The sequence below is a fragment of the Heptranchias perlo genome, chromosome 3 (assembly GCF_035084215.1).
Source record: "Heptranchias perlo isolate sHepPer1 chromosome 3, sHepPer1.hap1, whole genome shotgun sequence".
NCBI classification, from domain to species: domain Eukaryota; kingdom Metazoa; phylum Chordata; class Chondrichthyes; order Hexanchiformes; family Hexanchidae; genus Heptranchias; species Heptranchias perlo.
In genome coordinates, this window is record NC_090327.1 from 131,437,376 (window position 1) to 131,464,708 (window position 27,333).

At 43.3% G+C, this 27,333-nt stretch overlaps 1 long non-coding RNA gene across 2 annotated transcripts in view; it reads left to right on the forward strand.

Annotated features, from left to right (window-relative positions):
- LOC137307295 (uncharacterized) overlaps positions 1-27,333 on the forward strand; it is a 98,723-nt gene that overhangs the window by 39,243 nt on the left and 32,147 nt on the right. The gene's annotated exons all lie outside the window — the stretch shown is intronic.

The following is a 27,333-nucleotide window of genomic DNA, read 5'->3' on the forward strand; positions in this document are numbered from 1 at the left end:
TGAGTGTGTGTGTTGTGTAGTTTGGAGATAGTGTGAGTGTGTGTGTTGTGTAGTTTGGAGAAGTGTGAGTGTGTGTTGTGTAGTTTGAAGAAGTGTGAGTGTGTGTTGTGTAGTTTGAAGAAGTGTGAGTGTGTATTGTAGTTTGAGAGTGTGAGTTGTGTTGTGTAGTTTGAAGAAGTGTGAGTGTGTGTGTTGTGTAGTTTGGAGAAGTGTGAGTGTGTGTGTTGTGTAGTTTGGAGAAGTGTGAGTGTGTGTTGTGTAGTTTGAAGAAGTGTGAGTGTGTGTGTTGTGTAGTTTGGAGAAGTGTGAGTGTGTGTATTGTGTAGTTTGAAGAAGTGTGAGTGTGTGTTGTGTAGTTTGAAGAAGTGTGAGTGTGTGTATTGTGTAGTTTGGAGAAGTGTGAGTGTGTGTTGTGTAGTTTGGAAGAAGTGTGAGTGTGTGTATTGTGTAGTTTGGAGAAGTGTGAGTGTGTGTGTTGTGTAGTTTGGAGAAGTGTGAGTGTGTGTGTTGTGTAGTTTGAAGAAGTGTGAGTGTGTGTGTTGTGTAGTTTGGAGAAGTGTGAGTGTGTGTTGTGTAGTTGAGAAGTGTGAGTGTGTGTTGTGTAGTTTGGAGAAGTGTGAGTGTGTGTGTTGTGTAGTTTGAGAAGTGTGAGTGTGTGTTGTGTAGTTTGAGAAGTGTGAGTGTGTGTGTTGTGTAGTTTGGAGAAGTGTGAGTGTGTGTGTTGTGTAGTTTGAAGAAGTGTGAGTGTGTATTGTGTAGTTTGGAGAAGTGTGAGTGTGTGTGTTGTGTAGTTTGGAGAAGTGTGAGTGTGTGTTGTGTAGTTTGGAGAAGTGTGAGTGTGTGTGTTGTGTAGTTTGGAGAAGTGTGAGTGTGTGTTGTGTAGTTTGGAGAAGTGTGAGTGTGTGTTGTGTAGTTTGGAGAAGTGTGAGTGTGTGTTGTGTAGTTTGGAGAAGTGTGAGTGTGTGTTGTGTAGTTTGGAGAAGTGTGAGTGTGTGTTGTGTAGTTTGAAGAAGTGTGAGTGTGTATTGTGTAGTTTGGAGAAGTGTGAGTGTGTGTTGTGTAGTTTGGAGAAGTGTGAGTGTGTGTTGTGTAGTTTGGAGAAGTGTGAGTGTGTGTTGTGTAGTTTGGAGAAGTGTGAGTGTGTGTTGTGTAGTTTGAGAAGTGTGAGTGTGTGTTGTGTAGTTTGGAGAAGTGTGAGTGTGTGTGTTGTGGTTTGAGAAGTGTGAGTGTGTTGTGTAGTTTGGAGAAGTGTGAGTGTAGTGTAGTTTGAGAAGTGTGAGTCTTGTGTAGTTTGAGAAGTTGAGAGAGTGGTGTAGTAGTTTGAGAAGTGTGGTATGTTCTGTAGTTTGAGAAGTGAGTGTGTATGTCGTAGTTTGAGACAGTGTGAGAGTGCTGTTCTAGTAGTTTGAATATACGAAATGTCTCCTATATCTTTGAGATAGTACGAGAGCTCGATAGTCGTATATATAGATAGACTAAGATTGTCGAGAGTCGTGTATTGAGTAGTTTGACTAATTCTCCTATATCTATATACAATATACTAAATTCTCCTATATCTATAGTACAATATACTAAATTCTCCTATATCTATATATATAATATACTAAATTCTCCTATATCTATATTATAATATACTAAATTCTCCTATATCTATATACAATTTACTAAATTCTCCTATATCTATTAGACAATATACTAAATTCTCCTATTATCTATATATATAATATACTAAATTCTCCTATATCTATATATAATATACTAAATTCTCCTATATCTATATATAATATACTAAATTCTCCTATTCTATATACAAGATACTAAATTCTCCTATATCTATATATATAATATACTAAATTCTCCTATATCTATATATAATATACTAAATTCCTCCTATATCTATATATATAATATACTAAATTCTCCTATATCTATATATATAATATACTAAATTCTCCTATATCTATATACAATATACTAAATCCCCTATATCTATATATTATAATATACTAAATCCTCCTATATCTATATATATAATATACTAAATTCTCCTATATCTATATATATAATATACTAAATTCTCCTATATCTATATATAATATACTAAATCCTCCTATATCTATATATAATATACTAAATCCTCCTATATCTATATACAATATACTAAATTCTCCTATATCTAAATATATATATACTAAATCCTCCTATATCTATATATATAATATACTAAATTCTCCTATATCTATATATATAATATACTAAATTCTCCTATATCTATATATAATATACTAAATCCTCCTATATCTATATATATAATATACTAAATTCTCCTATATCTATATATACAATATACTAAATCCTCCTATATCTATATATAATATACTAAATCCTCCTATATCTATATATACAATATACTAAATTCTCCTATATCTATATAGAATATACTAAATCCTCCTATATCTATATATACAATATACTAAATTCTCCTATATCTATATATATAATATACTAAATTCTCCTATATCTATATATATAATATACTAAATCCTCCTATATCTATATATATAATATACTAAATTCTCCTATATCTATATATAATATACTAAATCCTCCTATATCTATATATATAATATACTAAATTCTCCTATATCTATATATATAATATACTAAATCCTCCTATATCTATATACAATATACTAAATTCTCCTATATCTATATATATAATATACTAAATTCTCCTATATCTATATATATAATATACTAAAACCTCCTATATCTATATACAATATACTAAATTCTCCTATATCTATATATATAATATACTAAATTCTCCTATATCTATATATAATATACTAAATTCTCCTATATCTATATATATAATATACTAAATTCTCCTATATCTATATATAATATACTAAATTCTCCTATATCTATATACAATATACTAAATTCTCCTATATCTATATATATAATATACTAAATTCTCCTATATCTATATATAATATACTAAATTCTCCTATATCTATATATATAATATACTAAATCCTCCTATATCTATATACAATATACTAAATTCTCCTATATCTATATATATAATATACTAAATTCTCCTATATCTATATATATAATATACTAAAACCTCCTATATCTATATACAATATACTAAATTCTCCTATATCTATATATATAATATACTAAATTCTCCTATATCTATATAATATACTAAATTCTCCTATATCTATATATATAATATACTAAATTCTCCTATATCTATATATAATATACTAAATTCTCCTATATCTATATACAATATACTAAATTCTCCTATATCTATATATATAAATATACTAAATTCTCCTATATCTATATATAATATACTAAATTCTCCTATATCTATATATAATATACTAAATTCTCCTATATCTATATACAATATACTAAATTCTCCTATATCTATATATATAATATACTAAATTCTCCTATATCTATATATAATATACTAAATCCTCCTATATCTATATATATAATATACTAAATTCTCCTATATCTATATATATAATATACTAAATCCTCCTATATCTATATACAATATACTAAATTCTCCTATATCTATATACAATATACTAAATTCTCCTATATCTATATATATAATATACTAAATTCTCCTATATCTATATATAATATACTAAATTCTCCTATATCTATATATAATATACTAAATTCTCCTATATCTATATACAATATACTAAATTCTCCTATATCTATATATATAATATACTAAATTCTCCTATATCTATATATAATATACTAAATCCTCCTATATCTATATATATAATATACTAAATTCTCCTATATCTATATATATAATATACTAAATTCTCCTATATCTATATACAATATACTAAATCCCCCTATATCTATATATATAATATACTAAATCCTCCTATATCTATATATATAATATACTAAATTCTCCTATATCTATATATATAATATACTAAATTCTCCTATATCTATATATAATATACTAAATCCTCCTATATCTATATATTAATATACTAAATCCTCCTATATCTATATACAATATACTAAATTCTCCTATATCTAAATATATAATATACTAAATCCTCCTATATCTATATATATAATATACTAAATTCTCCTATATCTATATATATAATATACTAAATTCTCCTATATCTATATATAATATACTAAATCCTCCTATATCTATATATATAATATACTAAATTCTCCTATATCTATATATACAATATACTAAATCCTCCTATATCTATATATAATATACTAAATCCTCCTATATCTATATATACAATATACTAAATTCTCCTATAGTCTATATATAATATACTAAATCCTCCTATATCTATATATACAATATACTAAATTCTCCTATATCTATATATATAATATACTAAATTCTCCTATATCTATATATATAATATACTAAATCCTCCTATATCTATATATATAATATACTAAATTCTCCTATATCTATATATATAATATACTAAATCCTCCTATATCTATATATATAATATACTAAATCCTCCTATATCTATATATATAATATACTAAATTCTCCTATATCTATATATAATATACTAAATCCTCCTATATCTATATATATAATATTACTAAATTCTCCTATATCTATATATATAATAGACTAAATCCTCCTATATCTATATACAATATACTAAATTCTCCTATATCTATATATATAATATACTAAATCCTCCTATATCTATATATATAATATACTAAATCCTCCTATATCTATATATATAATATACTAAATCCTCCTATATCCACTACCCCCCCCCTTCCCACTTATACCGAAATACCCTCCCCCTAGATATGCCCAACAGCCCCCCCATCCCAACCCCCCCATCTCCTGTGACCGAGTTGTGGCCCTCTAAGTTATGCCATCCCATATGACAAGCTATGATGTCGGTTTTTATTCCTTAGAGGGGCACTGTGGATGGTTTAATTTGCTTCTGGCACACTGATGTTATGTTCAATGACAGTTAACCTTTTCTTCTTCAGTACAGGTTTACCCACTATTCTTAAATCCCATGCTCTCAAGGAGGATGGATTATTGAAGTGGCAATACAGTGTTATAACCCTCTCTGACCTGTGCTCCCTTCAAGCATGGCTCCCTATGGGATCGGTGAATTTACCCCACTGCATTTTCTTTGAGGATCGGTGCATTGCAACTGATGCACAATTGAGCTGCCGATCAAAATCTACCTACAATGGTGCTGCAATCCCCTTAAATAGATATCTAAATATTGGAAGCAGTACTCTGTTCATCAGGTCACTTGTGCAGTGTGGAAATTTAGGCACCTGTGAAGGGATCAAGGAGATCCTAAAAAACAGGGGCTTCACAGATGAGGCATTGAAGATCATTTTGCATATAATGTGAAGGAACAGTGTTGGAAGGGCAACCCATTACTAAACAGAAAGTTCAACGGACGTGGGCGGCAATAGCATGGGAGGTAAATGCAGTGTTTATAACCTGCTGCACTTAGAAAGAGTTGCAGAGGAAAAAATGGTAAGGTAAGCAATGAAGATCACTGTCAATTATTTTACATTATCCATTGGTAGAAATAGCTATTCAAGGATGTTGTCAGTCACCGTTGCCTGAATAGTTTCACATAAGAATATTGTTAAGTAGAATTTATCTAGCAATTTGCTGGATGTAAGAACACAAAAGAGAGATAATGAGGATATATGAGTGGCATTATCACAGGCTGCAAAAGGCAGACACTCTTGCTGCCAGCTGAGAACGAGTGTTCAGTCACCATCCTTATCTCCAGATGGAAGTAACTGCATGATAGAACTTACTCTACTTTTCCAACTTTAGCGTACAAGGTATTTGATGCTTTCATTCCATTAAAGTCCAGCAATATTTACACTGTAGTGCAGTCTTTGCCTGCCCCTGCACAATTAAGAGCTGAATCAATGCACGCTGATCCCTCTTTGCAGCAGACAGCCGTTAAGAGGAGTGCTGATTGCTGGTGGCACTCCACAAATAAAATCCTTTACCCGCTGTGAGGATAACATCTTGGAGATCATAGGCTGGGATTCTTTGGGGGTAATGTTAACCCCCACCCCCCCAGGACGGTGGCATGGAGGGGGGTGTTTAAATAGTAAAAAAATGGGAAACCTGACCCCAACCTACTTCCGGCTTAACCGGGGCAGGTTAGGGGTCGGGCGAGTAACCTGCTCTCGAGGGGCGGGGCGGTAATTGGAAAATGTTAATGAGGCTGCGTGCCTCAGATTCTGTCAGCCATTTGGATTTAAAGCTAAAGGGAGGCGCGAACGGCCGGATCCAGCAGGTGAGTGCTTTTCCAGCACTGCTTGTGGGCCAGGAAGAGCAGGAGTGCTTACCCACCCCGGCCCCTCAAGCAAACCTGCTGTGATCTACTTCACTCTCTGTGATTGACCGACCCCCTTCCCGCAATCTCCCCCTCCCCCGCCCGTGATCCGATCTCCCCCTCCCCCGCCCGTGATCCGATCTCCCCCTCCCCCGCCCGTGATCCGATCTCCCCCTCCCCCCCACGATCTGATCTCCCCCACACACGATCTCCAAATCCCCTGCGATCTCTCCCCTCCTTCCTCTCTGGTGGCCTTGTACAGCAGGCATTCTTGACCGGAAGCAGCCAGCCTCTCAACCTGGCCGGCTGCCGGGCGGGAAACTGAGTACAAAAATTCTCATGAGGTCCTGCCGTTAAATTCGGCAGGACTTCCACCTTTCCTGTATTTCCCTCCGCCTTTCCCGGCAGCTGACAGTCACCCCCGTTCCCTCCCCGCCTCCCCGTAAATATCGAGGCCTTTAAGTCTGTGAAGATAAGATTCCTGGTTTCTACAGTGATAATTGCTTGTATTCACTGTGGCAATGATTTTTACTTGCACCAGATTCAAAGCAGCGTTTATGCTCCAACATGCGCTCTTATTGCTACAACAATATTCATAACAACAGGATGGTGCACATCCTGTGCCATCTTCTTCTACAGAGTCCATAAGCCCAGGAGGAGGAGGCTAGTACTGCAGAACCATCAGCACACTGCATTAAGTCAAATGATCCGCTACGGTCTCCCTCCCTGCTCGTGCATCTCAGTTGCTGCAGCCTGATGTTCAACATTAGCTTCGACTTTGGGCCAAACTCCTGAATGTTCCCATAGCGGACAGATTAGCAATTAGTGGTTGACTGCTGGGCCTACCGGTGAGCAGATTCAGAAGGCTCACCATCTGCATGCATCTGCAGTACTGCCAAAAGTGCATTGAACTGCAGTCCTTATGGGCTCTGTTATCACTTCCACAGGGTAAATTGCTCCTGACATTACTGGTATTCGACTGCTCCCACTGTTGTTCTTCATGCCATCTCTTCAGTGAAGTCTTTAGCTTCCTCCCGGGTGGTTATCTGTAAACACTGTCCAAGTGAGTCGAAGCTGACTTTGATTGGTTCTTGGCTCTTGCAGCCCAAAGCATCCGTAGCGAGAGTGGAAGTATTTGAGAGAGATACTCCTGTGGTTATGGTTTGTATATCTGCTGTCACCACTGTAGTTGCCGTTGGTGTAGCTCCCTGCTGATAGGTGTCAGCCCTGGCCCAGTGGTAGCACTCTTACCTCTGAGTCAGGAGGTCGTGGGGTTTAACTCCCAATCCAGGGATTTAAACACAAAATTTAGGAAGATTTACGAGGATGTTGCCAGGACTGGAGAATTTTAGCTATGAGGAAAGATTGGATGGGCTGGGATTGTTTTCTTTGGAACAGAGGGGACTGAGGGGAGATTTAATTGAGGTGTATAAAATTATGAGGGGCCTAGATAGAGTGGATAGGAAGGACCTATTTCCTTTAGCAGAGAGTCAATAACCAGGATAGATTTAAAGTGATTGGTAGAAGGATTAGAGGGGAATTGAGGAGAAATTTTTTCACCCCGAATGTGGTGGGGGTCTGGAACTCACTGCCTGAAAGGGTGGTAGAGGCAGAAACCCTCATTGCTCTTGAGGTGCCGTAACCTACAAGGCTACAGGCCAAGAGCTGGAAAGTGGGATTAGGTTGGATAGCCCTTTTTTGGCCGGCACAGACACAATGGACTGAATGGCCTCCTTCTGTGCTGTATATTTCTATGATTCTATGACACTCCTGTGTAGCACTGAAGGAGTGCTGCACTGTCGGAGGTGCTGTTTTTCTACTGAGACGTTAAACCGAGGCCCCGACTGCCCTCTCAGGTGGATGTAAACTACTTTTTTGGTGCTATTTTGAAGAACGGCAGAGGCGTTCTCCCCGGTGTCCTGGCTAATATTTATCCCTTAACCAACACCTCAAAACAGATTATCATGATCACATTGTCAGATCTTGCTGTGTGAAATTTGGCTGCCACGTTTGCTACCTTACAATAGTGACTACACTTCAAAAAGTACTTAATTGGCTGTAAAGCGCTTTGGGACATCCTGAGGTCATGAAAGGCACTATACAAATGCAAGTTTTTTTTTTAAACAGTCTACTGTTGCAAACAATCATTCATCCACTTTTCCACTACCATGGATATGGAGCCAAGTGTCTGCTCAGCCTAATTCACATGCTGTAACATTCTCTGTTGGAAAGCAGGTCCAACACGTCTCTATCCTGAGGCAACACCAGAGGGGTGTTCAGCATACTGGATCTCTGCCCTGTACCTGTTGGCCGCTCAGCAGACATGTTCTGCGCGAAACCTTTTTTGCCACTTACTTACCCAATTCTGTCTTGTCCTCATTGTTAAATAAAAGATGTAAATGTCTGTCTCCAGGCTGCTGAATCATTCAAGTGTGCTTAGTGCTGTGGTGATTGCTCCTGTGCAGCTGTGCCCGGAAAACCATTGACTTCTCCATACTCTGTGAAGAGAGCAGATGGGACTTTATTTGTACCTAAGCAGACTTATCCATTTGGGTATTGTGTTTTCATGACATTAAGCACAACGCACTTGGCCTCAATCATTGTAAATGGAGACACTGCTGCAACATATGATGCAAATAATAGAATATATGATTAATATGGTGTACACTTGGTAATCCTTCAACCTTCTAAGGATTGGTGCCTTCCATAAACCCCCTTCCTATTAACTGCCCTCTGTGATATTTGAGTTGATGGCCTCTCCTGAGATGGCTTACCATCTCTTTCACTTTCCGCCCTGTTGTTCAGCACAGTTTTTCTTTTAATAAGACTAAATCCATTAATATGATTTTGTGAGTAATTTATTTAATTGATAGTATTAACATCTCAGTGTTAAAAGCATTTGACCATATATGTCATTCACCTCCACATTAAAATATTTTTCCTTTTTCCTTGGTGCTCTTTTTAATGTCATGAAGCTTCTTCCAGGCCACCTCTCAGATACTCACAGTGGTCAATCAAATAACAACTACACTCTTTGGGGAGAAGGCAAATGGGCTTTCTATGGCAGACTCAGTAATTTGATACTTGATCCAGGCAGCCCTGTTGTGCTCTAGAGCACTGGCTTACTAATGGCATCTGGAGGAGTAAACCTGTTACTGGGAGCCGGAATTCCTCTTGCTTGACTTCAGCTGATGACTTAATGGGTAGGGCTGTCCGACTGGAAACTTGTCAGCACCGTGTGCTGGTAGGCTGCATGATTTTAGCTCCTGAAACCCCAGTGAACACTCAGGGATCCCTAAGCCTGGGCTTTGCCAATCTGTGCTTAAGCCTCTCTGGACTTACATCAGTGGGATGTGACCCTATGGGGAGAGTATGCACATTCTATATGGCGCTAATAGAAAGTCTGGATTTCTCAGTGGCTTGGTTTGGAGACTCTTAAAACTGGTTTTTGTATGTGTTAGAGCACCAGCTGACCAATGGAAAAAAAATATAGTGCTTGACCCTGAGATGACCCAGTTAGGAATCTGCTACCGCAGCCTTTGAGTCCAGCTCAAGTTTATGGGCTGCTTCTCAGACCAAAATATTTAACATGCATTTCAAGGACACTTTGGGCTGGATTTTCTTCTGGAAAACTACCTGGGGGTGATTTTGATGGGTGATAGCGAATCGGCAACCTGTTTTACATCTCCCCTGATCTTTATTTCCATTGAAGTCAAACTTCCTCCCTCTGTTTTCAGGCAATGCCAGAGCAATGCAACAGGGAAAATGGGGTGGACAGATGTACTGTCAAATTCCTGCCCCTAAATCAGGCCTCGGCTATTCCTCCCCATGCCCCCAGCAGGAATCTAGGCTTCCTGACCCCTGGACCCTGCTGCTGTATTGAAAGACGACCGATTTCCCTGCCTTCCCAGTAGCTGGATCAGAATAGGGATGGCCGTACAAAGACTATAGTGCCTAGAAGAGTGCCAGAGCCTGGGAAGGAGGGAGAAGACCTTCTTGTGGCCACCTTTCCCTCCTTTCTGCCCTCTTACTGCCGGCAGGATGGATGTGGGCTCATTTCAAACCATTTTCATAAAATTCTTCTTAAATCTTCAAGGGTCTTCTACCCTCTTTAACTATAGCACCTTTCTTTTCTGGTGCTGCAGCAAATGTCTCACTGCAACTCTATGGGATTATCTGGCTGTACTCCCTCCATAGAGTGGAGAAACCCCTGGGAAGTCACCTTGCAGATATAATTGATGTCGACCCAGGAAAATAAGCCAATGTCATGGTAGGGTCAAATAAGGCTCTCAGTGAGATAGATTTTGTGACATCTTTGTTGTGCCATTTTACAAAACTTTCGAAATTAAATATTTGCCACTTATAGAAAGACTTGTATTTATATAGGACCTTTCACGACTGCAGAATGTCCCAAAGTGCTTTACAACCAATGAAGTACTTTTGAAGTGTAGTCACTGTTGTAATGTAGGAAACATGCTGGCCAATTTCCAAAAAGCAAGATCCCACAAACAGCAATGAGATAATGACCAGATAATTTGGTTTTTAGTGTTGTTGGTTGAGGGATAAATGTTGGCCAGGGCACTGAGGAGCACACCCCTGCTCTTCTTCGAAATAGTGCCATGGGATCTTTTACACCCACCTGAAAGGACAGGCAGAGCTTAACATCCCATCCGAAAGACAGCACCTCTAACCTTTTAAGAAGGCACACGGGATACTTTCCTTTATTAGCCGAGGCATAGAATATAACAGCAGGGAGGCTACGCTAGAACTGTATAAAACATTAGTTAGGCCACAGCTTGTGTACTGTGTACAGTTCTGGTCACCACTTTACTGGAAAGATGTGATTGCACTAGAGAGGGTACAGAGGAGATTCATGAGGATGTTGCCAGGACTGGAGAATTTTAGCTATGAGGAAAGATTTGATAGGCTGGAGTTGTTTTCTTTGGAACAGAGGAGGCTGAGGGGAGATTTAATTGAGGCGTATAAAATTATGAGGGGCCTAGATAGAATGGATAGGAAGGACCTATTTCCCTTAGCAGAGAAGTCAATAACCAGAGGGCATAGATTTAAAGTAATTGGTAGAAGGATTAGAGGGGAGGTGAGGAGAATGTTTTTTTACCCAGAGGGTGGTGGGGGTCTGGACTTCACTGCCTGAAAGGGTGGTAGAGGCAGAAACTCTCATTGCATTTAAAAATACTTGGATATGCACTTGAAATGTCGTAACCCACAAGGCTATGGACCAAGAGCTAGGGCTAGGGCAAGGGCAATTAGGGATGGGCAATAAATGTTGGCCTCGCCAGTGACGCCCACATCCCATGAACAAATAAAAAAAAAAGTGGGGTTAGGCTGGATAGCTCTTTTCTGGCCAGCACAGACATGATGGACTGAATGTCCTCCTCTGTGCTGTAAATTTCTATGATTTTAACAGTGCAACACTCCCTCAGTACTGCACTAAAGCATCAGCCGAGATTTTGTGCTTAAGTGTCTGGAGGGGGGCTTGAACCCACAACCTTCTGACTCAGAGACGAGAGTGCTACTACTGAGCCTCTAGTTAACTTCCAATTAAGCCATTTGAGAAGTGTGCAAGGAGCAATATTACAGTGAATTGTAAGTGTTTGGTTAACTTTGATTCCCACTAATCGATGGGAGTTGCATGGAAACTTTGTGAGTAAAATACCATGGACCCTGCTATCTTGGTTTGAGTTTGTTGTTTTCGACAATATCAACTGCTTGTGCCTTCTTCTTAAGTTACTTCATTCCACCTGCTGCCAGAGCTTCCGTGCCCCCGTCCCACAATTGCCTCCCCCCCACTTTAAGCTCTAACTACCAGCTTAACTCTCCGGAGGAACTGTTGAATGTCCTGCCACCCCGATCGGTGAATTGTCTATGAGCGCTGGTTAGCACTTGCAGCACACCAATCAGATGCCAATGGGGCCTGACCAACAAGATAGTTCGGGCCTCTCACTGAGGACATCTCTCGCTCACCACCCACCGCCCACCCGAAAGTCAGCCCCCTTACCATTAAAATCCTGATCCTTGTCAATAAGTCTCCCCAAGGTTTCACCCCAGTCTCACACTGCAAGCTCCTCCAGCTCTACAAACTCTCTTGAGCTCCTCAAACTCCAAAGAAATGGTTTTGAGGAAAGGTGATCCACCTGTAATGTTAACCTTACCTTCCTCTCTCCGCAGGTGCGGTCTGACCTGCTGCGTGTTTCTGGAATTTCCTGCATTTATTCCTGTTCATCATCTCCTCCGTTTTCCTTATCGTTAATAACAGAAACCTCGGTCGCTTTGGTCCCATTTTCTGGTACCTCCCCCCACTTCCTAAACTTTTCCACTTCTCTGGAGTACTGTGAGCATTTCTGGGCACCGCACCTTCGGAAGGACATATTGGCCTTGGAGGGAGTGCAGCGTAGGTTTACTAGAATGATACCCGGACTTCAAGGGTTAAGTTACGAGGAGCGATTACACAAATTGGGGTTGTATTCTCTAGAGTTTCGAAGGTTAAGGGGTGATCTGATCGAAGTTTATAGGATATTAAGGGGAACAGATAGGGTGGATAGAGAGAAACTATTTCCGCTGGTTGGGGATTTTAGGAGTAGGGGGCACAGTCTAAAAATTAGAGCCAGACCTTTCAGGAGCGAGATTAGAAAACATTTCTACACACAAAGGGTTGTAGAAGTTTGGAACTCTCTTCTGCAAACGGCAATTGATACTAGCTCAATTGCTAAATTTAAATCTGAGATAGATAGCTTTTTGGCAACCAAAGGTATTAAGGGATATGGGCCAAAGGCAGGTATATGGAGTTAGATCACAGATCAGCCATGATCTTATCAAATGGCGGAGCAGGCACGAGGGGCTGAATGGCCGACTCCTGTTCCTATGTTCCTATGTTCCTCTCTTCGTCTTATTAAAACAAAACTTTAAAAACCTTCTCAAAACCCACCTCTTTAACCAAGTTTTCAGTTACTCCTTCTAATCTTTCTCTTCTTGGCTTGGTGACCATTTCCTTATGTCCGTCTGTGAAGTCCGTTGGGATATTTTGTCACGTTAATGACATCATACAAATTCAAGTTGTTGTTTTGGGGATAGAGGAAAATATAAGGATGATTTTCATTTTTGGTGTTTTGGCGTCAAGCGTTGTGATTGCTCCGCCCGTCCAAGGAAGCTTGCCAGCGACCCGAACTATTTTCATGGTCGGGCCTCATTCCAATAATATTGGCGAGCTGCCAGCGCTGAATGAGTGCTGACATGCAGCTAGCTTGCTGACCGGGGGATGGCGGGGTGGGGTGGGGGATACCTGGTGGCTTCCTGGAGTCCAGCAGGAAGGATGAGACGCTTATCCAGGAGGGAATCAAGCCTAGGATGGCGGCAGGAGAGTAGGAAGGTGGAGGAATGGGGAAGGGTTGGGTTAGGGATTTGATGGGGGTGGGGGCAATGTGCCCGAAAGGAGGCATGACTGTGTAACAGGAAGGGGAGAAGTTAGGAAAGAAGGGCCCAGAGAGGTAAGGAGGGTAAAAGGGGAGATAGATGTAATGGGCTCGGGTCCGCAGTGACAGCCAAAATGCACATGCGAATGGACACAGAGGGAATTCAGGTTACAAAGGCATGGCAAAGATTAAGATAGGTATGCCCTGGTTTTAAATGGAGAATAGGGAGGAGACAATAAGAGAGAGACCAAAGTTAATGTCTGTGGTGTGATGAAGTTTACTTGTGGATAGGGTAGAGTCAGCTTGGGGCATCGACAAACTAATGTCCAGGTTTGGAGGCAGATGTGGAGGCCGAGTGCATCCAGGAGCTGTTTGAGGGACAGAGTATCAGCGGACACACTGCTAGGGGTTTGGCCATGAAAAATAGAGAGCTAAGGAGGTAAGGTGAGTCGACTATGAAGTTGATCCAGGGGTCCAGCAGAGGTGAGTAGTGGTGTTGGTGATAAGCAGTGCACACCAACGGATCCAGTATATCAGCGGAGGAATGAATTGAGCCAGCGGCAATGGAAAGCCTCAGAATACAGTCTCTGTAGATAATGGCGGCGACACTGGAAGCTATCGTAAAGTCCAGAAGCAGCGGAGAAACAGACTACGGCCCAGGGAGAAGGGAACTTCGGTCCAGGACCCACAAAGCAGCAAATAAAGCTGGGAAACCAGTCCATTAGAGCAGCGTAGTCCTGATGGCAGAGGAATCCTGGAGTTGGAAAGTCAAATTTGAGCAGAGTTCCTGCTGCTGAAAAGAACACAGTGAAAACAAAGAACACGCAGGGTCAGGGGCTGGGCAGTGGGCTCTGCACGGGTAGCTTTAAACTTGCAGCTTGAACTTGTAGTTTGGGTTAAAATACGTCCACTATTAGAGCCAGGGGATGGATCTTAAGCAGTGGAAGTGTGGAGATTGGGGGAGACTGGGCATAGATGGCAATGGATAACTAACTAAGGATAGAGTTGGAGAGGAGATGAGCTCAATAAAGAGATGCCAACTCAAAAGCCACCTTGAAATCTAATAATGGTTGAATGAACAGACCAAGACATTTTAACCTACACTATTTAATATTCCTTCCTCATAATGTGAAATTCTATTACTGTATGATATGCTTGGCTAAAGACTGAACAAGTACTAACAAAAATGGATGCAGCAACCAATGGCCACAATATTTACGTAACTTTGTAGTTTAGTGCGAAACCTTGGCTGTAAGCATAGTTAGAGAGATAATGTGGCAGGATGTGAATTCTTGACAATGCACAGTATAATTTGCAATAGGCATCACAAAAGCAGACAAGAAAATAAGCCCTGATTTTAACCCCGCCCACCCGAATGGAATGGTGTTCGCGAGGGTTAAAATGGCGGCTGGTGCTACCCTCTGCATTCCGCGCAGTGTTCGTGACCACCCCGCCCCCCCTGCCATTTTAACTCTCGGGTTTTCCGGGAGCCTCGAGGCTGCCCGCTGCAGCCAGGCAAGGGAGAACCTCAATAATATGGAAACTTCACGGCCCAGTGATGTCAATCTGACCCTGATGAGATTTTAACTCGGAATCACGGCTGCAACGCAGAGCCTCAAAGGCACCAGGGCGGAAGGGGCCCAAGTAAGTTCATTTACATATTTTTAAAGGTCTCCTTGTGGGTCAGGGGGAGCAGGTATGCTCCTCTGGGCCCACAAGGAATCCCTAGGCCTCCCCCTTCCACTGGGTTTCCCTTTCAGTGACCTCGATTGCCTTGGCCCACTCTCGGCACTTACCTTGCCGGAGAATGTTTCCTTGGGTCTCCGGAAGAGGCCGGCAGCCGCACAATTTCCCGCTCCCGCCCACCGGCCATCGTGTCTTCCCGTCTGCTTCCGGTGGGAGTTAGGGGGCTCGGTTTTAAACCGGAACTGCAGGTGCGTTGGGGGCAGGTGGGGGGGAAAAAAACTCGGGATTTCCAGGAGTGCGCAGAAATCCCGGCTCCAACGCGTCTAAGAACGCGTCCGACCCTGAGTCATCTGGGTGCGCACGCCCTTCCCGAACATGGAATTATTGCAGCAGGGAGATATTTTTATTCTTTCATGGGATGTGGGCATCGCTGGCGAGGTCAGCATTTATTGCCCATCCCTAATTGCCCTTGAGAAGGTGGTGGTGAGCCGCCTTCTTGAACCGCTGCAGTCCGTGTGGTGAAGGTTCTCCCACAGTGCTGTTAGGAAGGCAGTTCCAGGATTTTGACCCAGCGACGATGAAGGAACGGCGATATATTTCCAAGTCAGGATGGTGTGTGACTTGAAGGGGAACGTGCAGGTGGTGTTGTTCCCATGTACCTGCTGCCCTTGTCCTTCTAGGTGGTAGAGGTCGTGGGTTTGGGAGGTGTTGTCGAAGAAGCCTTGGCGAGTTGCTGCAGTGCATTCTGTGGATGGTACGCACTGCAGCCACAGTGCGCCGGTGGTGAAGGAAGTGAATGTTTAGGTTGGTGGATGGGGTGCCAATCAAGTGGGCTGCTTTGTCCTGGATGGTGTCGAGCTTCTTGAGTGTTGTTGGAGCTGCACTCATCCAGGCAAGTGGAGAATATTCCATCACACTCCTGACTTGTGCCTTGTAGATGGTGGAAAGGCTTTGGGGAGTCAGGAGGTGAGTCAATCGCTGCAGAATACCCAGCCTCTGACCAACTCTTCAGGCCACAGTATTTATATGGCTGGTCCAGTTAAGTTTCTGGTCAATGGTGACCCCCAGGATGTTGATGGTGGGGGATTCAGCGATGGTAATGCCGTTGAACGTCAAGGGGAGGTGGTTAGACTCTCTCTTGTTGGAGATGGTCATTGCTTGACACTTATCTGGCGCGAATGTTACTTGCCACTTATCAGCCCAAGCCTGGATGTTGTCCAGGTCCTGCTGCATGCGGACTCGGACTGCTTCATTGTCTGATGGGTTGTGAATAGAACTGAACATTATGCAATCATCAGCAAACATCCCCATTTCTGACCTTATGATGGAGGGAAGGTCGTTGATGAAACAGCTGAAGATGGTTGGGCCTAGGACACTGCCCTGAGGAACTCCTGCAGCAATGTCCTGGGGCTGAGATGATTGGCCTCCAACAACCACCACCATCTTCCTTTGTGCTAAGTATGACTGCAACCTCTGGAGAGCTTTCCCCCTGATTCCCATTGACTTCAATTTTACTAGGGTTCCTTGGTGCCACACTCGGTCAAATGCTGCCTTTATATCAAGGGCAGTTACCCTCACCTCACCTCTGGAATTCAGCTCTTTTGTCCATGTTTGGACCAAGGTTGTAATGAGGTCTGGAGCCGACTGGTCCTGGCGGAACCCAAACTGAGCATCGGTGAGCAGGTTATTGGTGAGTAAGTGCCATTTGATAGCACTGTCGACGACACCTTCCATCACTTTTCTGATGATTGAGAGTAGACTGATGGGGCGGTAATTGGCCGGATTGGATTTGTCCTTTTTGTGGACAGGACATACCTGGGCAATTTTCCACACTGTCGGGTAGATGCCAGTGTTGTAGCTGTACTGGAACAGTTTGGTTAGAGGCACGGCCAGTTCTGGATCTTTGTGTTTGGACTGAGAATTCTTGGTTTCCACTCAGAACTGTTCTATTTACTCATATTTACCAACTTTTCGGATCCCCTCAAACTGACATCATCAGGATGGGGGGGCACGATGGCTGCATTCACCACTACATCCGAGGACGAGCAACATCACCAGGCATGACGTGCATTTCTGCCACTTGCAGCTCCACAACACAGTGCTGTGCCACAGGCACCTGCACAAGAGCACAGAGGGGAACAATAGAGGGAGCGACATTGCAAGAGGCACTACCCTTGTCAGAGGGTCTACAGACCAAGGCTCAGCTTCCTGGACCTCTCTGAGGAGCAGTGTATACGGAGGCTGAGAGTCAGTCGCCAGGTGGTCGCAGACATCTGCAGCCTCCTTCGTGCTGAGCTGCTCCCGACTGGGCCGAGCGGCATGTCATTTCCCGTCACTGTTAAAGTCACCACTGCCCTCAACTTCTTTGCCTCCAGATCATTCCAGGATGCCACCGGGGACATCGCCGGGGTCTCTCAGTCGTCTGCACACAAGTGCATAAGGCAGGTCACCGACGGCTTGTTTCGCAGGGCCTCGCACTACGTCAACTTCCCCATGGATGACCTTGGCCAGAAGGAGATGGCAGTGGGATTCCACTCTGTGGTTGGCTTCCCACGTGTACAGGGTGCAATCAATTGCACCATATAGCAATCCGTGCACCTCCACAGAAGCCAGGAGTGTCCATCAACACTCAGCTCGTTTATGACCACCGTCAAAGATTCCTTCACCTGTGCGCCAGATTCCCTGGCAGCTGCCACAATTTGTTCATTCTGAGGGAATCCAACATCCCGGGCCTCTTCCACGCACCGAACACCCTTAAGGGCTGGTTCCTCGGAGACAAGGGATACCCCCTGTACACGTGACTCATGAGACCTCTGAGGAACCCCATCAGCGAGCAACATGTCGATACAACGACAGCCACATCGCCACCAGGTTTATAATTGAACTTGGGATAGGGCTGCTGAAGATGCGATTTTGGTGCCTCGATCGTTCTGGGGGAGAGCATCAATAGGCACCAGCGAGAGTGGGTCACATTATAGTAGAGTGTTGTGTCCACAACATGGTGCTACAGAGAGGGGTACCGGTTGAGGAGGCCCAATCCCTTCACCCACCATCCACCATCCATGTCCGCCATCCATATTAAGGAGGATGAACCCATGGGCAGAGCAGCAGCTCACCTGGCTGCTCGTGAGGCCAGGGAGTCACTCATTTGTGAATGGTTCTCGTAAGATTATAAAGTGAGAAGAGTTCAGTCCTCTTACCACCTGGAAAGACCAACACCATCACCCCCTCCACCGCCCCCCCCCCACAAAACAGTCCTGCAACTACATATACGCCCACTGTAAAGTGACCCAATGGGTGGCATCAAGTGTTGTCGTTCATGATGAAGCTCATGAAAGGGCCCTATCACAAAAGCCAGTCAAGAATGGGCAAGACGTGGCAGTAGTGGTGAGAATGATAACATTTAATGTGACTTTAACAAAAAAGAAATATAAATGAAAAACATGACAGTCTGTCAGACACCCCTGTGCAGACCCTTTGAGCTCACAAAACCTTCGCCTTTCTCTTCCTACCGCTTCTACGTGGTGCATCTCTTGTGGTTGCAGCAGAGGTAGTGGCAGGTTGCTCTTGTTCATGCCCTGACCGATTAGATGCTTTGGGCCTACGCCCTCTGGGTTTTGGAGCCCGTGAGGGCCCCTCCAAAGACTGCTCCACCTGCACCTGCGCAGGGGCAGACTCGGCCACCTGGAGAGGAGGCAGCATTGCGGGTACTGGTTGAGAGGGGGGCAACGGGTGAGACGTGGAAGCGCTTTGAGTGACGTCCCCACTTCCATGTCCCCTTTCACCATCATCCCTCTCCTGGGCCAGGCCCACATCACTCCTACCACCCTGCTGGAAAACAGTTTGGAGGATATGTATGATGCGTTGGAAGCCCAGTTGTAAAGTTTCTGTCTGCCTGTTTAAGGCGGCAGAATGTTGTTCACCCTGAGTCCGAACGGCCATTGCCAGCGCCTGAATGGACTCATTTGTGAGCTGTGCTTGAAGCTCAATGGAGGCTAGCCTTCTCTCCATCGCAGACATTCCCGCACTTACCTGCGATACTATCTCAGACACTTCCGCAGTTAGCTGCGACGCTATCTCAGACATTTCAACAGTTAGCTGCGACCCGCTATCTCAGACATTTCAACAGTTAGCTGCGACCCGCTATCTCAGACATTTCAACAGTTAGCTGCAACACTATCTCAGACATTTCAGCAGTTAGCTGCGACCCGCTATCTCAGACATTTCAACAGTTAGCTGCAACACTATCTCAGACATTTCAGCAGTTAGCTGCAACACTATCTCAGACATTTCAGCAGTTAGCTGCGACCCGCTATCTCAGACATTTCAACAGTTAGCTGCAACACTATCTCAGACATTTCAGCAGTTAGCTGCGACCCGCTATCTCAGACATTTCAACAGTTAGCTGCGACACGCTATCTCAGACATTTCAACAGTTAGCTGCAACACTATCTCAGACATTTCAGCACTTAGCTGCGACCCGCTATCTCAGACATTTCAACAGTTACGTGCGACAGTATTTCAGACAGTTGCTCACATCACTGCGACACTATCTCAGAGATTCCCTCCTGTACCTGTGCCAACATTCCACTAATACAAGAGTTGGCCTCCTCCATCCTCTGCACTATTGTGGAGAGTGTGTGTGGCACCTGTTCCAGTACCTCGCAAATGTGCTGCTCTCCCTCGATCATTCTCCTTTTAAAGGATGGCCCTTAGGATCCAACATCTGCGCCCAGCTGAGCAGAGCCTGGAGAGAGGCCCGGAGTTCCTCTGAGGGATCGCCCTCTCCCGTCACTGCGGTCGCTGAAGGCCCTGTAAGAGAACAGAAGGCAATATTAAGCATCATCACAGATGTGTCATGTTGCAATGAGCATACCGAGGTGTTCAACATGCCAATTATTGTTAACATTAATTCATATTGTGTGATGAATGTTAAAGTTGTGTCACCAGATATTTGTGGGGTGCCCGTCTCGGCATCCCCGACGGACAGGGACTCGAGTGTGCGGCTGATCTCGAGCCCCTCCCGCTCCGCGTCTGTGAGGACCACTATTTGTTGTGGCCCCCCTCCAGTCCTCACCCTCTTGCCTGCATCTTGGGCTCTCTTCTCCTAGAAGGGGAGAAAGTACAGACGTGTGAGTGGGTGAAGTGGCCATCCGATGAATGCATTGCTTTGGGTGAGGCTGACCGTGAAAGAGGTGCATCAGACATGATGTATGAGACTGAGACATCACATTGGATCAGGTTTGGGGTGAGTGGTAGTGGTGGGGTCACAAATGGGGAGGTGAGGAAGTGCTCAGGAAGTGGAGATAAGTTGAGGATCAGCCTTAAGTGGGTGTGAGGAGTGATGTGATTGAGTAATCTTGGCAGTGTAGGATGATGTGAGGGGGGTGGGGGCATGATGTGCACCACGGAATGTAGGAGAATCAGTAAGTGTACTCACGTTTGCTGACCTAGTTGGGTCATTGAAGCGCTTCCTGCACTGGACCCAGGTGCGGGAGATGTTGCTGCTGCTGGTGACCTCCTCTGCCACCTTGAGCCAGGCCTTCTTGGTGGCAGTGGCAGGGCGCTTCCCCTTGTCGGCCTGGTAAAATAGTTCCCTCCTCCTCCTCACCCCAGCCAGTAGCACCTGAAGTGAGGCATTGCTGAATCTTGGAGCAGCCTCGCCCCAGTGCTGCTCCATTGGGTCGTCTTGCTCTTTGCACCAGCAAAATCCACTGGAGCAATGGCCCTTTAATTCTAGACGCTCCAGCTGACAGGCTGTCATGCGGGTGCGCAGTCCGCCCACTGCGCAGCTTTCGGACGGCAAACCCAGAAACAAGGTTCAGGGGCACCGATTAAGTTGCGACCGCGTGGGGAACGGTAAGTTTTTATTATTCGGGTTTGCCGTGCGCCTATTGATCCTCCCCCCCCCACCACTGCCATCCCGCCGCCCTTTCAAAATTGAGCCCAGGGTTTCCAAATGTAAATGAGGCCTGGGAGTTAAAATGGCCTCACGTTAGTGCTGACTTGGGCGCTTTCCTCGCGTCTGGACCCGTGTACCTCCCTTCCACCCCAGGTTCAAATAGGGGCGATAGTGGGTTTTAAAAAATCTTCTTTCTGAAAGAATGTACTCATGTGCACCCAATTCAATTAAAATTGTGTTATAGTATCCATTATTAGTACTGTGGGAGAACCTTCACCACACGGACTGCAGCCGTTCAAGAAGGCGGCTCACCACCACCTTCTCAAGGGCAATTAGGGATGGGCAATAAATGCCGGCCTCGCCAGCGACGCCCACATCCCATGATACGAATCAAACATGCTCTGCACGTATACATTCTTTTAGAAACAAGGGGCCGGAAATCCCATGGATGCTTTTAAGGAGGTGCAAATGTAGTGAAGTGGGACTTCTGACATTGACCTTGTAGCCAATCACGGGGACGGGGTCATTTACATTGTTGGGATGGGCATCCCCCATCTCTAGGGGTGCACGTCCCACCGAGCTGGCAGAACTCAGAGCGGTACAGTGCCGCAGCAAGGGAAGGAGCCTAAGGCATTAATCGGGCTGAAGGTTTAAGCAATCAAAAAATACTTTATACCCCACAAGGAATGTTTGGCAGCAGGTCAAAAGCAATTGATGCCTCTGATTGATTAAAAAGAAAGAACTTACAAAAAAAAAAGATGTTTTCACTTGTGGGGGAATCCAAAACTAGGGGCTTTAATAGAAGATAGTCACAAATAAACCCAATTAAGAATTCAGGAGACACTTCCATACCCAGAGAGTGGTTAGAATGTGGAACTTGCTACTACAAGGAGTAGTTGAGGCAACTAGCTTAGATGCATTTAAGGAGAAGCTAGATAAATGCATGAGGGACAAAGGAATATGAGGATATGCTGAAAGGCTTAGAAGAGGTAAGTTGGGAGGAGGCTCGTGTGGAGCATAAACACCGGCATAGACCAGTTGGGCCGAATGGCCTGTTTCTGTGCTGCAAATTCCATGTAATTCCATGTCATTTATATAGCGCTATCACATACACATGATTCCCCAAAGTGCTTCGCAGCCACTGAAGTACTAATAAAGTGCGGTCACTGTTGTAGAATATCTTAAATTTCTTTCTTACAAGGGCCAGGCCAATCTGGGAAATCCCTTCAGGCATTGCCTTGAAATCTGTGCAAGCCATAAAGTGAAAGGGCCTAAGGGATGGCCAGCCACTCCAGGTGTGCCATTTCCTGCACAGATGATGTGGGGCAGAAGCCCAGCAGACCTGGGTTCCTCCCCACCTCCTCCCCCTTGCTGGGTTTGCACTAATTTCATTCCTTCTCTGGGCCACAGAATTTGAGGCCCAAAATGTTGGAAGATGCACTATTAATAATGCGCTATAGTATAGATTATTGGTAGTGTGCATAATTAGTAGTGAGTTAGCAAATACATTATTAGTACACGATTGTCTTCATTAGTAGTGCGTTATCAGATACATTGGGGTAATTTTAACCCCTCCCCCAAGTCGGGTGGGAGAGGGGGGGAGGGGAGAGCTAAATTGTTAAAAGTGGGAAAGCCGACCCCAACCCGCCACGAATGTGCCCATTTCCGGGTTTACCAAGGCGGGTTGGGGGTCGGCCGAGTGACCCACTTTGGAGAGGCGGATGGGTAATTATAGTACGTTAATGAGCCTGCGTGTCTCAGATTTTGTCAGCCATTTGGATTTAATGCCTCCAGCATGGGTTTCCTGGGGCTCAGGAAACCCGACAGCTCAAGGGAGGCAATCATTGCCGGATCGAGCAGCTAAGTGCTTTTACAGCACTGCTTGTGGACCAGGAGGAGCAGGAGCGTTTCCTCTGGCCTCTCAAGCAAACCTGCCACGGTCTTCAAACCCCCCCCCACCCCGATCCGATCTCTCCGCCTCTCCACGATCTCTCTCCACCACCCCGTGATTTCTCCCTCCCTCCCTCCCTCCCTCCTCTCCGGTCTGATCCCCGGCTGTGGCCTTCTATCACAGGTTTTCCCGCCCGTCAGCCAGCCAGTCTCTCAATCTGGCCGGCTGCCAGGTGGGAAAACGAGTAAACGAACTCTAATGAGGTCCTGCCATTAAATTTGGCAGGTCCTCTGCTTTTCCCATATCTCCAGGTTTCCCGGCTGCTGACATGCACCCCCTCTTTCTTCCTGCCTCCCTGTAAATAGTGGCACGTTATAGTATATTTTTAACTATAAACTATAAATAATTAGTTAAATAAGTAAATATTCAGAACAATTAATTGCTAATTAATTTAAAATCAAGCTAAAATCCATCTACTAAATATAATCTAGACCGTAAGTGTTTCTATTAGTTCTAGAATTAAATTAATACCAACAAATAAATAAATAGAAATTAGAAATGGCCATGCAGGCTACATGTCGGGACTGTGATGTGTGGGAGTTTGTGGACAGCGAGACTGTCCCGGATTGCCACATCTACAGGAAATATCTCTGGCTTGAGACACTCCGGCTCAGAGTTTTTGAGCTGGAGTGTGAGTTAGAGACACTCTGAAACATAAGCTGGAGGATAAGGGGAACCAAGGGGAGGTAGAGATGGAGGTCCCGCAGACACTGGTCCTGTCCAACAGGTACAATGTACTTTCTACCTGTGAGGATGAGGATGTAGGCTGTGGGGAGGATGGCCAGAATACTAATCATGGACTGTGGAGGAGGAGGCAGTCCAAGGGGTGGAGGAGTAGAATAGAAAGGTTGGAGTCATAGGGGATTCTATAATCAGGGGAACAGATAGCATCCTCTGCACTGTGAGTCCAGGAGGGTGTGTTGCCTACCTGGCGCAAAGGTAAAGGACATCTCGGAGCAACTGGAGAGGAACTTGGAAAGGGAGGGGCAAGATCCAGTTGTCGTGGTCCATGTTGGGACCAATGACGTGGGGAAGAAAAGGTAGGAGATCCTGCTAAGGGAATATCAGAAGTTAGGAACTCAATTAAAAACCAGGACCTCACGGGTGGTAATCTCGGGATTACTACCTGAGCCATGTGCTGATTGGCATAGAAATAAACAGATCAGGAAGGTGAATGCGTGGCTGAAAGACTGGTGTGGGAAGGAGGGGTTCCATTTCATGGGACACTGGCACCAGTACTGGGACAGGAAGGAGCTGTACTACTGGGACGGACTCCATCCGAACCGGAATGGGACCGGAGTCCTAACGGAAAGGATAAATAGAACTGTGGCAGGATGAGGAGGCATCTGGTGAAGATAATTTAAGTCTGAAGAGAAAATAGGAAATGAAAGTAGAGGCTAGGCCAAGGTAAGAAATGAGGGTAACATAAAAGGTCAAGCAACAAATACAGTTATAGAACATAAGTACAAAATGACGGTTAAGAATAAAGTAAGGAGAACAATTATTAAGAACAATTTAAATTGCCTGTACAGCAATGTGCACAGCATCCAAAACAAAATGGGGGAACTGGAGGTAATAATTCATAGCGAGAAGTCAGATGTTGTAGGGATAACTGAAACATGGCCACATAAAGAACAGGACTGGTAGTTAAATATTACAGGATATAATCTATTTAGAAAGGATAGGGAAGGAAGGAGGTAGGGGAGGGTGGGGTAGCTGTACTAATTAGAGACACTATAATGGCAATAGAAAAAAGGGACATAAGTAACATTAAGATAGAAACAGAATCCATATGGATTGAGACAAAGGATAAAAAGGGATCGATCATGTTAATAGATATATTCTACAGACCACCTAATAGTGGAAAGGAAGTGGAGGAAGAAATATGTAGGCAAATGCATGAAATAAGTAAAAAAAACATCGAATAAAAATCATGGGAGATTTCAACTAACCCCAAATAAACTGAAAAGAAGAGGTAGGGAAAGTGGAAAAGGGAATAGAGTTTTTACCCGTGTGTAAAGGACTCCTTTCTTACCCAGGATTTGAGAAGCCCAACAAGAGAGGAATCACTGCTGGATCTAGTAATGGGAAATGAGCCGCAGTAAATAAGAGAAGTATAGGAGAACATCTAGGCAATAGCGATCATAACATGATAAGGGTTAAAATAATGATTGCAAAAGACTTAAGACAAAGACCAAAGTGATAGATTGGAAAAAAACTAATTTTGAGGGGATGAGAATGGAACTATGTAAGATAAACTGGTGAAAATTTTTGACAAAGAGATAGAACAGCAGTGGAAAATATTTAAAACGGTGATCAATAGAGTTCAGGAAAAATATATTCCTCTAAAAAACGAGAACAAACTAGCCAATAATGAAACACCATGGATGGATAAAGAGATATGGGTAAAATTGAAACTAAAGAAAAAGGCATACACTAAGTACAGATAATAAAGGAGAGGATGACAAAAGGGAACACGAAGAGGTTAGGAAAATCAAAAAGCAATTAGGCAAACAAATAGGAACTACAAAATTACATTTTCAAGAATATAAAAATAGTATAAATAACAAAAGAAAAGCAGGAAACCAGGATAGGAATAGGGCCACAAAGGGATACACAAGATAATCTCACAGGTAATGACAGCAAAATCGCAGAAATATTGAATAGTTACTTTGCCTCAGTATTCACCACAGAGACTAACAAAGTGGGCATGACATTAGAAGAAGAGATCAAAAAAGATATAAAAACATCTAAGCTAGAAAGCAGGGAGATATTTGATAAACTAATCAAACTTAGAGAGGATAAAACCCCTGGTCCGGATAGATTATATTTGCGAATATTAAAAGATAGGGAGGAGGTAGCAGAGGCACTATTATATATATATATAAAAGTTCATTAGAAAAAGGAATAGCGCCTGAGGACTGGCGGACAGCTAATGTTATTCCCATATTTAAAAAAGGATATAGAACATGTCCAGGGAACTATAGACCAGTTAGCTTAATGTCGGTGGTAGGAAAGATAATGGAATCTTTCACTCAAAGATGTAATAGAAAAACATCTAGAAAATGAAAATATAATAAAGAGTAGCCAGCACGGATTTCAGAAGGGAAAGTCATGCTTGACCAACCTTATCGAATTCTTTGAAGAAGTAACAGAAAGAGTAGACAAGGGTAATGTAGTAGATGTAATATATTTGGATTTGCAAAAGGTCTTCGATAAGGTAACACATTGTAGACTCATGACTAAGGTCAGAACATGTGGAGTCAGGGGACAAGTAGCAGAATGGATAGCAAGCTAGCTACAAATCAAAAAATGGTGAGTAGGGTGTTGGGAATTCCTTATTTTGTGTGATTCTTGGACCCTGGATGAATTGTCAAGCAAAGAATCTCATCCTCACTCACGGTAGTTTTGCTAATCAAAAGTATTTATTTAATGATGTTATCGTTGATATGAGCATTCGTGAAGCAAAATCAAACCATACATATGACTTTCCTTTATAAAATCCCGCTATACACTTAATAATTTGCACCGTTATTATGTAATGACTTAACAATTCATACACACATCAGGCAAATCATTAATACCTATACAACCTTTAAACCAAGGATTTTGCTCATAGGGCCTGAAGGTTGATCAGCTCTTCAGAACTCAATGTCCTCTTCTTCTGGCGTGATGTTCGACTGCAGTGTGCGTTCCTTGTGACTGCCGGGTGGTGAAGAGAAAAGATGAGAAGAGGAGAGAGAAGAGTAGGGAAGAGGAGAGAGAGCCTACATCTCTCAAAGTCTTTTTATATTGTTTTTTCACCATTGGACGTAGGATTGAGGAGTGTCATTCTTTTTGTCCAATCTCTCCCTGTTGCTATGCCTCAATCATTAACATATCTCAATGAATGACAGGTTAGGCTTTGATCATGTGACTGGAGACCCTTTGGTGCAGAAAAGACCATGGGTAATGCGCCCAGTG